This window comes from Chiloscyllium plagiosum, chromosome 3 (genome assembly GCF_004010195.1).
Source record: "Chiloscyllium plagiosum isolate BGI_BamShark_2017 chromosome 3, ASM401019v2, whole genome shotgun sequence".
Taxonomy (NCBI): Eukaryota; Metazoa; Chordata; class Chondrichthyes; order Orectolobiformes; family Hemiscylliidae; genus Chiloscyllium; species Chiloscyllium plagiosum.
In genome coordinates, this window is record NC_057712.1 from 60,876,183 (window position 1) to 60,886,666 (window position 10,484).

Sequence of the window (10,484 nt, forward strand, 5' to 3'; positions counted from 1 at the left end):
GTCATGATTTTACGAACCTCTATAAGGTCACCCCTTAGCCTACTATGCTCCATGGAAAAAAATCCCAGCTTATCTCTCCTTTATAACTTGAACCTTCCAATCTTGTAATATCTCTGTAAATCTTTTTGGCACCCTTTCCAGTTTAATAACATGCTTCCTTCCAAGAACGGGATGACACGAATTGCACACAATACTCCAAAAGTGGCATTACAAATGTCTTGTACAGTTGTAACATGACATCCCAATTCCTGTGCTCAATGCTCTGACTGATTAAGGCAAGTCTTGACAATCATAACACACATTTTCTTCCATCAGACTCTTAGGGCTGAGTTGCCAGACCCAATCAGGTCTGAGATCAGAAGTGTTGGAAACTGAAAGTAGCCCTGCCAGTCGGCATGCTGCTTTCCCTGCTTCATGCTGCATATGGCAGGGCAACTGGCATGAATGCAGTGGATAGACAGCCAAGCTCATTAAAGGTCTAATTGAGGCCAGCTAAAAGAAGCCAGCAGGAATTTTCCAGTTGATTTTCAGGCTCCCTCAGACAGTGTGACCTTTAAGATCTTGGACATAGGCACTTAGTTTCAGGCCTGGAAACTGTCCTTGCTCTTCTGTGTACCATAGCAATGCGAGGCCACCTCATGGAATGGTTCCCTGCTGACAGTGAATGCTGATTCTGTATTTTAATTGAAGATTTCTGTTTGTTAAGTCTGCACTGCTTTTGTACTGAGCAATATGGCATAGTGCCATTCTTCTGCCTTTTTCCATTGCTTTGCACATTGTTCCTACTCGAATATCATCATTTAATGCTTCAATTGCCAAGAAGAATAATTCCAACCTCTCCAATCTGTCTAAACTGAGGGTTTCCCATTCTTGGACCATTTTTATAAATTTATTCTGCATTCTCTAAAGCTTTCACATTGTTCCTATAGGTGGCACCGAGAATTGTATGCAATACTCTAACTTTGGTCTAAAAAAAGTGTATACAAGTTAGAATAGAATGGCCTTTATTGTCACATATACCACACGGGTGTAGTGAAAAGTTAAGATGTCTCCAGTTACAGCACCGACTTAGATACAAAAGTATCTAGGCATGGTTTTTTTTATTACAAGACAATAGAGATATAAGATGTCCAGCGTTACTGAAATAAACATTCTGTGCAACAGACCCACACTAGTACCTAGCTTCCAGTCCCTGGTTCCACATCACTCTAGTGATGTGACATGCCAAGCCTAGAGGCTGCTGCAGGAGGCTGAAATGTTGCCACACCACACTGGGAAGCCCCTACATGAGGCTGCTGCACCAGACCGGGAGGTCGCGACACCATGCTGAGGGGCTGCTGCAGGAGGCCAGAAGGTTACCATACCACACTGGGAGGCCTCTACAGGAGGAGGTCGCTGTGCCACACCAGGAAGTGGCAGGCCAGGAGGTCCTTATGGGAGGAGGCTGCTGCATCATGCTGCGGGACTGCTGCAGGAGGCCAGAAGGTCACCACACCACACCAGGAGGCCATTGCGCAATGTCGAGAGGCCGCCACGCCATGCTGAGAGGGTGCCGCAGGAGGCCGGGAGGTTGCCACATCACACCAGAAGGCCACTGCGCCTGATTGGGAGGTCGCCAGGCCAGACTGGGAGTATGCCATGCCATACTGGGAGAATGCTGCGCCAGGCTGGGAGGCCGTTACAGGAGGCTGCTGCGCCAGACTGGAAATGGTTGTCGGAGGACAGGAATTTTGCTAGCTGGAGGTTGGAAATTGTTGCTGGAGGACGGGAGTTGTTGCTTGCTGGAGGTTGGGATTCGTTGCTGGAGGACAGGATTCGAAGAAGAAAAAAACAGCACTAAGGAAGAAAAAGTAGAAGAATGGGTCGAGTAGACAAGCTCCAGCTAGAGTGTCCTACTTTGCTGCTGTCTTGCAATTAGAATGTTCTGTGTAGTCTCCTTGCTTCTGTACTTTATCTGCCTCTTAATAAAGCCCAGGATCCAGTTTGCTTTTTTAACTGCACTGTCCCCTGTTCTGCCACCTTTTTTAGTCTATACACATTTTCATCCACTTAAGTATTGTATGACTGTTTTATTATCTGTCCTTTTCTTCTGATCAAAATGCATCATCTTGACTTCATCTGCGACCTATCTGCCCACTCTGGCAAATACTGTATAGTTCCTTTCAAAGTTCTATACTGTCCTCATCCTAGTTCACAATTCATCTACGTTTCATATCAACTACACATTTTGAAATTGTTGCCTCCAAGACCTAGGCCACTAACCTAGATCAGGAAAAGCAAGGGTCCCAACATGGACTTTTGGGGAGCTCCCATACAAACCTTCCTCCAGCTTGAAACACATCTGTTGATCATTATTCTGTTTCCTATTATTGAATCAATTTTGTATCCACATTGCTATTGTCTTTTTTATTACATGAGCTATAACTTTCTCACTAGTCAGTGTGTGCCACTGTATCAAATGCCTTTATAAAGTCCATGCACTCCACATCAGTAGCAGAACCTTCATCAATCCTTTTTTTTAAACACTTCAAAAACTCCAAGTTGGTCAAACATAATTATATCCCTTTAGAAATCCATTTCTTCATAAACAAATCCACCTTTCTTTCCAGTTGACTATTAATTATATTAACTGTATAATTGAATATCTGTTCCCAAATTAATGTCCTTTAGGAAAAGAAATCTGCTGAATCTTGTTCTTGGAAATGAAGTGGGCCAATTAGATCAAATGTAAGTGGGGAACGTTTAGGAGACAGTCACCATTGTATCATAAGATCTAAGATGATCTTATGATACAATACTTTGGATTGTAATCTAGAGTAAGAATATTTAACTGAGGAAGCATTAACTTCAACAGCACAAGAATGGGGATGGGCCAGATAGGCTAGAATTAATAAATCCAGGTAATTTTTTTTTGTTTCAGCATTTTTAAGAAGTTTCTCTACTACTCAAGTTAAATTAACTGGTCTGTAATTTCTGAACAGGGGTGTAAAATCAGCAATTCTCCATCCTTCTGGTACCTCCCATCAGTCTGGAAAAGGATGAAAGATTGTGGCCACAGACTCCGTAATTTCCATTCTTTTTTGCTTCAAAACCCTTGGATGCATCTCGCCTGGTCCTGGTCCTGGTCCTTGCCAACTTAAGTATTGACAGCCTATTCAATAGTTCCCCCGTTTCAATTTGAACACTTATAGTGACCGAATTTATGTTCATTAGCATGGTCTGGGTAGCATATTTCACTGTAGTAAAGACAGATGAAATGTATTAATTTAACACTTCAGCCATGTCTTTTGCCTTCATGTGCAAATTCCTTTTTTAGTCCATAATCTTCTTTACTCCTCCTTTACCAGCCTTTTACTATTGATGTGCTTATAGAAGACTTGGGATTCCCCTTTTTGTTGGCCACCAGGCTTTTCTCACATTCCCCCTTATCTACTGTACTCTTTCATCTCCCCTCAACTTTCTGTATTCCCCTTTGTTCTCAATTGTATTTTCTACCTGACAGCCATCGTAAACACAATTTTTCTTCTTTATTTTAATTTCTATCTCCTTTCTCATTCAGGGTGCTCTGGATTTGCTTGGCCTTCCTTTCCAACTTGGGGGAGTGACAGTGTTTAAAACAGCTCGTCTTCAAGGTAGCCTATTGTTTAGCTACAATTTTTTTCCCATTATCCTTTGATTCTAGCCTGTCTGGCCCATCCCCATTCTTGCCCTATTGAAGTTAACTCTTCCTCAGTTAAATATTCTTATTCTGGATTGTAAGAGTACTGTCTTTTTCTATCATCATCTTAGATCTTATGATACAATGATGACTGTCTCCTAAATGTGCCCACCTATGTTTGATCTACTTAGCCCACCTCATTTCTAAGAACAAGATTCAGCAGATTTCTTTTCCCGAAGGATGTTAGTGTGGGAACAGATATTCAATAATAAAAAGAAAATACTGTGTTTGCTGGAAATCTGAAACAACCATAGAAAATCCTAGAGAAACTCAGTAGGTCTGACAGCATCTGTGTAAAGAGATAAGAGAGTAAATATTTCAAATCCAGAATGAGCTTTCTTCAGTTCTAAAGAAGTCATCCCAGAGTCGAAATGTTAGCTTTGTTTCTGACTCCACAGATGCTGCCAGACCTGCTGAGTTTCTTCTGCATTTTTTTGTTTATCATAGATATTCAATATCTAATGTTTTTGATTTACTGCAACATGCAAAGAAAAGAACGAGCAAAACAGCAAACCAAACAAAAATCCTGAGTGACTATTTCCAGAGTTGCAATATTTAGAGAACAACTTAAATTTGTGGAAATGGTAGATTCATGCAAATGGAGAAAAGAGAGTTATTGTGACGTTCTGATAAAACATGGATGTTCTGTATAATTACTATGACTTGAACATTGAGCTGAGATTATTGTTGTGCACTTATTCCATTTCTCTAAGTTTTCATAATGTATGGTATGGAATTAGTTATAGAGTCATAGAGATGTACAGCATGGAAACAGACTCTTTGGTCAAACCCATCTATGCCGACCAGATATCCCAACTCAATCTAGTCCCACCTGCCAGCACCCAGCCCATATCCCTCCAAATCCTTCCTATTCATATACCCATTCAAATGCCTTTTAAATGTTACAATTGTACCAGCCTCCACCACTTCCTCTGACAGTTCATTCCATATACGTACCACCCTCTGCATGAAAACATTGCCCCTTAGGTCCCTTTTGTATCTTTCCCCTCTCCCCCTAAACCTATGCCCTCTAATTCTGGATTCCCCTACCCCAGGGAAAAGACTTTGTCTATTTATCCTAACCATGCCCCTCATAATTTTGTAAACCTCTATAAGGTCACCCCTCAGCCTCTAACGCTCCAGGGGAAATAGCCCCAGCCTGTTCAGCCTCTCCCTATAGCTCAGATCCTCCAACCCTAGCAACATCCTTGTAAATCTTTCCTGAAACCTTTCAAGTTTTACAACATCTTTCCAATAGGAAGGAGACCAGAATTGTACACAATATTCCAACAGTGGCCTAACCAAATTCCTGTGACGTCCCAACTCCTGTACTCAATACTCTGACCAATAAAAGAAAGCATACCAAACACCTTCTTCACTATCCTATCTACCTGCGACTCCACTTTCAAGGAGCTATGAACCTGCACTCCAAGTTCTCTTTGTTCAGCAACACTCCCTGGGACCTTACCATTAAGTGTATAGATGTCACTCCGTGTGGTTGATTGAGAATACAATGACTACTTACTGAGAAATCACATGCAAGAAAATTACATGATTGTTTTGTCAAATTTACTAATTTACTTTAGCAAAGAACATAAATCCATTGCTTATGAAATATATTAGCCTGAGAATATGCTGTGATTAACAATGTTGACAGCCACCAGCATGTATGGAAAGATTAAAGTTGTGCAGTCTGTGATCTTCATGCTGGTGTTGGGGAAGATTCCTTGTCAAAAGCACATGATAAGAAACATAGGGTTTCTTATTAGGAAATGGAAAAATTGTTCTGCATTACAGAAATCATAAGTAGGTTACACTTACAGTACTGTTTCTTGAAGTTCTGATCTTTTATGCCATTGAGTGCTTTAGAAATTACTCTCAATACGTTTCCTATCTTAGCCATTCTTTCATGAGAATATCCTGAATAGAAACCAGGCATTTCATCATTATGAGACTGGGAAATAGAGGAGTTTATCAAATAATCAGCCAATGACAAAAAAATGGATTTTAAAATAATGTGACTTCTGCCAGCCCTTTTGACCACAAATACTGTACAATGCTAGAAGATACTGTTGAATGATGGAATAGATTCCAAACCAGGCAGCATGTACCTTTTGAAACAGTTACAGGATATCATTGATAGTAAGTATTTTCTGAATTTTAAAGTAAGTTTAAAGTACAGCCTCAGCTGCCAGAACAGAACAACTAAGAGATGGGCTTTTCCAAAATAGATGCATGTAACAATTGGCTGTTAAATGGGTCCCTGAGTTTTAGTTGCTGTTTTGACAGCAATTCAAATTTAACCAACTAATGTAAATTTTGCCCAAGATACTAAAACCCAATTGAATTTGAATTTATTGTATTAACAACATTGGACCAATGAGAGGGAACGATGTTGAGGGGTAAAAAAACCAAGGCATTTTGAAAATTGGTCAGAGCAACTGCCACAAAACAGCAAAGAAACTGCTGTAGAGCTCACTGCCCAGCTAAAATGAAAAGCTCTCAAAGAAATCAGAAGGCACTATCTATCAAAAGGTACCCTTTCCTGTAAAAAAAAATACTTGCAGTAAAAAGAAAGAAGACCCAGGGAAAAGACAGCAGAATTGGAAGACCAGAAGGAAGACAGCATACCAGACAGTGTGGACTTGAGATTAAGTTAATGTAATATTTAATAAGTATGATATTGGAACAGCAGATTGGTAGAATTATGTTCAGTTAAGGGATAGTGGTTAGCTAGGGGAAAGAGTATTTGGTTTGTTAATAGTTTTGTTTAGTGTTCACTATTCGAGTTAGGAAAATAAATTGTTATTTTTCTTTAAGTAGTAATAATTAAGGGCTCTCTTTCACTCACCCACTTTAACAGAGTACGAGGCAAAGTGAGCTTTTCTGTGTGTTTTATTTTAATTAACAGGGGGGATTGACCTCCATGTTGGAACAGTTATGATATGACTTTAGAGTATAAAGGTACCTATCTTACTTCAGTCGCTGTCTGTCATCACAGACCCAGTCAAGTGTGTTCAGTTAGCTGGTTAAGTGTATGTAACGGTAACAACAGGAAGCACAGAGCCTCAATACATTTATCTGTGATATTATAGTAATGTAAGTATTAATGTTGTCAATAAACTTCAATACATTTGACTTAACAAGAACCTAATGCTCTGTAATAATGCTATCTGGACTATCATGCAGAAAACACAAAGCACATTATAGAGGCAGCACATGGGCACTAAAAGCGAGTAGTGATAGCTAGTTAGTAACAGTAAGTGGATTTGACAGGCTGAATTGGTGACAACAATATGTCAGTTGGGCTGAGGAGTAGCAAATGGAGTTGAATTTGGATATATGCAAGGTATTACATTTTGGTAAAACAAACAAGAGCAGGACTTGTACAATTAATGGTTGGGCCCTGGGTAGTATTGTTATGGACCAGGCCAGACACCCTCAAAACATTTTAGGGAGGTAGCCCAGACCCTAACTATTTTAGTTGTTTTAGGCAGATGTAAGATAGATATTCAAGCAATGATACAGCTGGTTAGACCACTCAGTTTTAAACAAAACAGATTTTATTTACAGACAGCTGAATGAAATATGAACAAAAGAGAATGGAATAGAGAATAACATCCTCTTTGAAGATCCAACCCAACCTATCATAACTTAATGATGCTATTCCAATTTCCTGCAACATCCCTAAAAACACAGCCCTTGGCAAAAAAAGATAAATTCATTCCCAGGTTCTTACAGGAAAGATGTTATAGAGAGAGGATCAGCCAGGGATCATTTGCTAAAGCATGGAACCTCTTTTCACTACAACTGCATTTGTGTCCCTGCAGTTTCTATCTGATAAAACTAAACCAGAAAAATCTCTGAATTGGGAGAACTGACCACTCCCCTTTCATTGTACAACTGTTTAAAAACGTAAAGGTCTCCCCCGATTGTTGACTTTGGCAGTCTCTAGTAGCCATGTCATCACCTTAGCCTTTTACAGTCCCTTTTGAAAAAAGAACAAGGTCAGTAAAACCTTGTTAAGGGAGCAGCATCATACAGTATTGTTGAACTGAAAGACCCAGCAATTTGGGCACACAGTTCTTTGAAGGTTGCATCACAGGTAGACAGGGTGGTTAAGAAGGTGTTTAGCATGCTTGCTTTAGTTGTTCCGACCACTGAGTATAGGAGTTGGGATGCCATGTTGAGGTTGTGCAGGATATTGGTGAGGCTACTTTTGGAGTACTGTTTACAGTTCTGTTCATCCTGCTATAGGAAGGATATTATTAAATTGGAGAGGGTTCAGAAAAGATATACCAGGATGTTGCCAGGCCTGAAGGGTTTGAGTTATAAAGAGAGGCTGGACAGGCTGGGACTTTGTTCACTGGAGCATAGGAGTTTGAGGGAAGACCTTATAGAGGATTATAAAATCGAGAGGAATAGATAAGGTGAATAGCAAACATCTTTTCCCTAAGGGAGAGGAGTTCAAAACTCGGGGGCATATTTAAGGTGAGAGAAGAAAGATTTAAAAGGGACCGAGGGGCAACTTTTTCACACAGAGGGTGGTTTGTTTGTGGAATGAATTGCCAGAGGAAGTGGTAGATGCAGGTACATTTACAACATTTAAAAAAAATTTGGATAGGTACATGAACAGGAAAGGTTTAGAGGGAAGTGGATCAAACACAGGCAAATGGGACTAGTTTAGTTAGGGATACCTGGCCTGTACGAGTTCGACCAAAGGGGATGTTTCTCAACAGTCAGGCATCAATCTTTCAGCGTTTAGATCTTAAGTTACAACTACAGTCAAATCTAAAACTATGAACCTGTACTGAAGCATAGTGAGTTAAAATAAGACAGTTTACCACAGGCTCAGGACAACCTTACTTTAAATGAAACTGGTATTTAAAAAGTGCTGCAAAGACAGCTCCAACCTATGAAGCTGATTCTGATGCAAAATTGCAGAAGTACCACTGAAAGAGAACTTGAGTTGTATATATAAAAAAAACTTACCGTTTTACATTTGGCATGTAGTTTCACTATCTTGTCCCTGCAAAAAGATGTGTGGATAATTTCTCGAGGTGTTTATGCATAGATACAATCCAGCAACATTTTAAAGGGGCAGCATATTTTAAATGAATAACAGATAATAACATACAAAAAGATGCCAAGAATAAAAAAATTGAAAAGTATGACATTGCAGTACTGATCTTTATATTGGCATTTTAGAGGACATAAATTTACCTTATTTTAAAAATAAAAGAAACGTTTCACTATGCACTGACAATGCACTGGTGTTCTGTGGAAATTCAGTTGTTTAAGGAAAGAAGAAATCAATCTTTATGGATCAGTATATAACTGACAGTCAGTGAATCTTTTATTTGCTTTGGGCACTGTCAGGTGAAGAAAAATAAAATCCTCCAGTATTTTCAATGATGATTACCAGGATTCTGACAATGATTCTCAGATTTTAAGAGATCAACATAATGTTTGAGGAAATTTCAGGATACACAGGCTTGCATTCATGTCATACCTTCAACAATCAACTGAAATTTTCATCCACTCTTCAGGCAAGTCTCAATGCAATATGATTTCACTGAAGCTAACCTAGCTGAAAGGATCAAAGAACTGGTATTGCCTCTATCAGATCCTCCAGAAAAGGACTTCTGGACAAACCCAAAGAATATGTTACTGATGCCTTACGAGAAGAAGGACATAAATTCAAGGTCATTGCAGAAGGTCAGCGGCATTTGCAAGTCCTTGACTCTGGAACAACTATTAAGCCATCAGCAGGTTCAGTAGTCTTGCCCACCAAGGCACTGTCTAGTTTTTTGTAATTCTTGCAAGCTATGTTCCATAAGAGGATATTTTGCTAAAATGTGCGAGAAATTCATTATTCAAAGAAACAGAAATTATAATACAGTTCTCCATAACAGTAGTTAAAGAAAAACCAACCAGGGAAAAACACGAAAGAAGTTTCCAAAGTTTCTCCCATCAAATGCAGACATGTCAACAAATTCCAAAAGTTGTAACACTGAAAATTCTAGAGCACTCTATGATATAATTTTCATCACAGCTAAGTGGTGCAGATCCAGTAACCTAAATCTGATAAAGACCAGTTGTGAACTCTATACAATCATAAGGTGGCCTGAATGCATCCAACAAGTCCATGAACTGCCACACTAATTTTGTCGTTCAGAGACAAACTGGAACTTTCTAAGAATATGGTTTTCAAGAGTAAAGAATTCATAAGTCATCAGTTGTTGCTAGACCGTTTACAAATAGGTCATGTGGGTTCAAAGCCCAAACGATAGCTGTGTGAATCCATATTCTGGTCTGGTATTAATAAGGACATTGATCAACTAATCAAATCTGTGAAGCATGTTAATTTCATTTAACCTCCAGTACTCAAGAGGATCTCTCTTTCCAAACGAGGTTCCTTTTGAGTCATGGTGCAAAATTACATTGCCTGCTATTTTCTATGGGGAGAAAGTGAGGACTGCAGATGCTGGAGATTAGAGCTCAAAATGTGTTGCTGGAAAAGCGCAGCAGGTCAGGCAGCATCCAAGGAACAGGAGAATTGACGTTTCGGGCATAAGCCCTTCCTCAGGAATGAGGAAAGTGTGTTCGGCAGGCTAAGATAAAAGGTAGGGAGGAGGGACTTGGGGGAGGGGCTTTGGAAATGCGATAGGTGGAGGGAGGTCAAGGAGAGGGTGATAGGCCGGAGTGGGGTGGGGCGGAGAGGTCAGGAAGAAGATTGCAGGTTAGGAAGGCGGTGCTGAGTTCG

The 10,484-nt window shown here is 39.8% G+C and overlaps 1 protein-coding gene across 3 annotated transcripts in view; it reads left to right on the forward strand.

The window, feature by feature from the left end:
- The window catches only part of LOC122544059 (protein eva-1 homolog A-like), a 369,991-nt gene that overhangs the window by 77,429 nt on the left and 282,078 nt on the right, over positions 1 to 10,484 (forward strand). The window contains exon 2 of one of the 3 annotated variants that reach the window (XM_043683068.1): positions 3,560 to 3,632. The exons of the other annotated variants lie outside the window; for them this stretch is intronic. The gene's annotated coding sequence lies outside the window, so the exon portion shown is untranslated. The remainder of the gene's footprint in view (positions 1 to 3,559; positions 3,633 to 10,484) is intronic. 3 annotated transcript variants of the gene reach the window in all.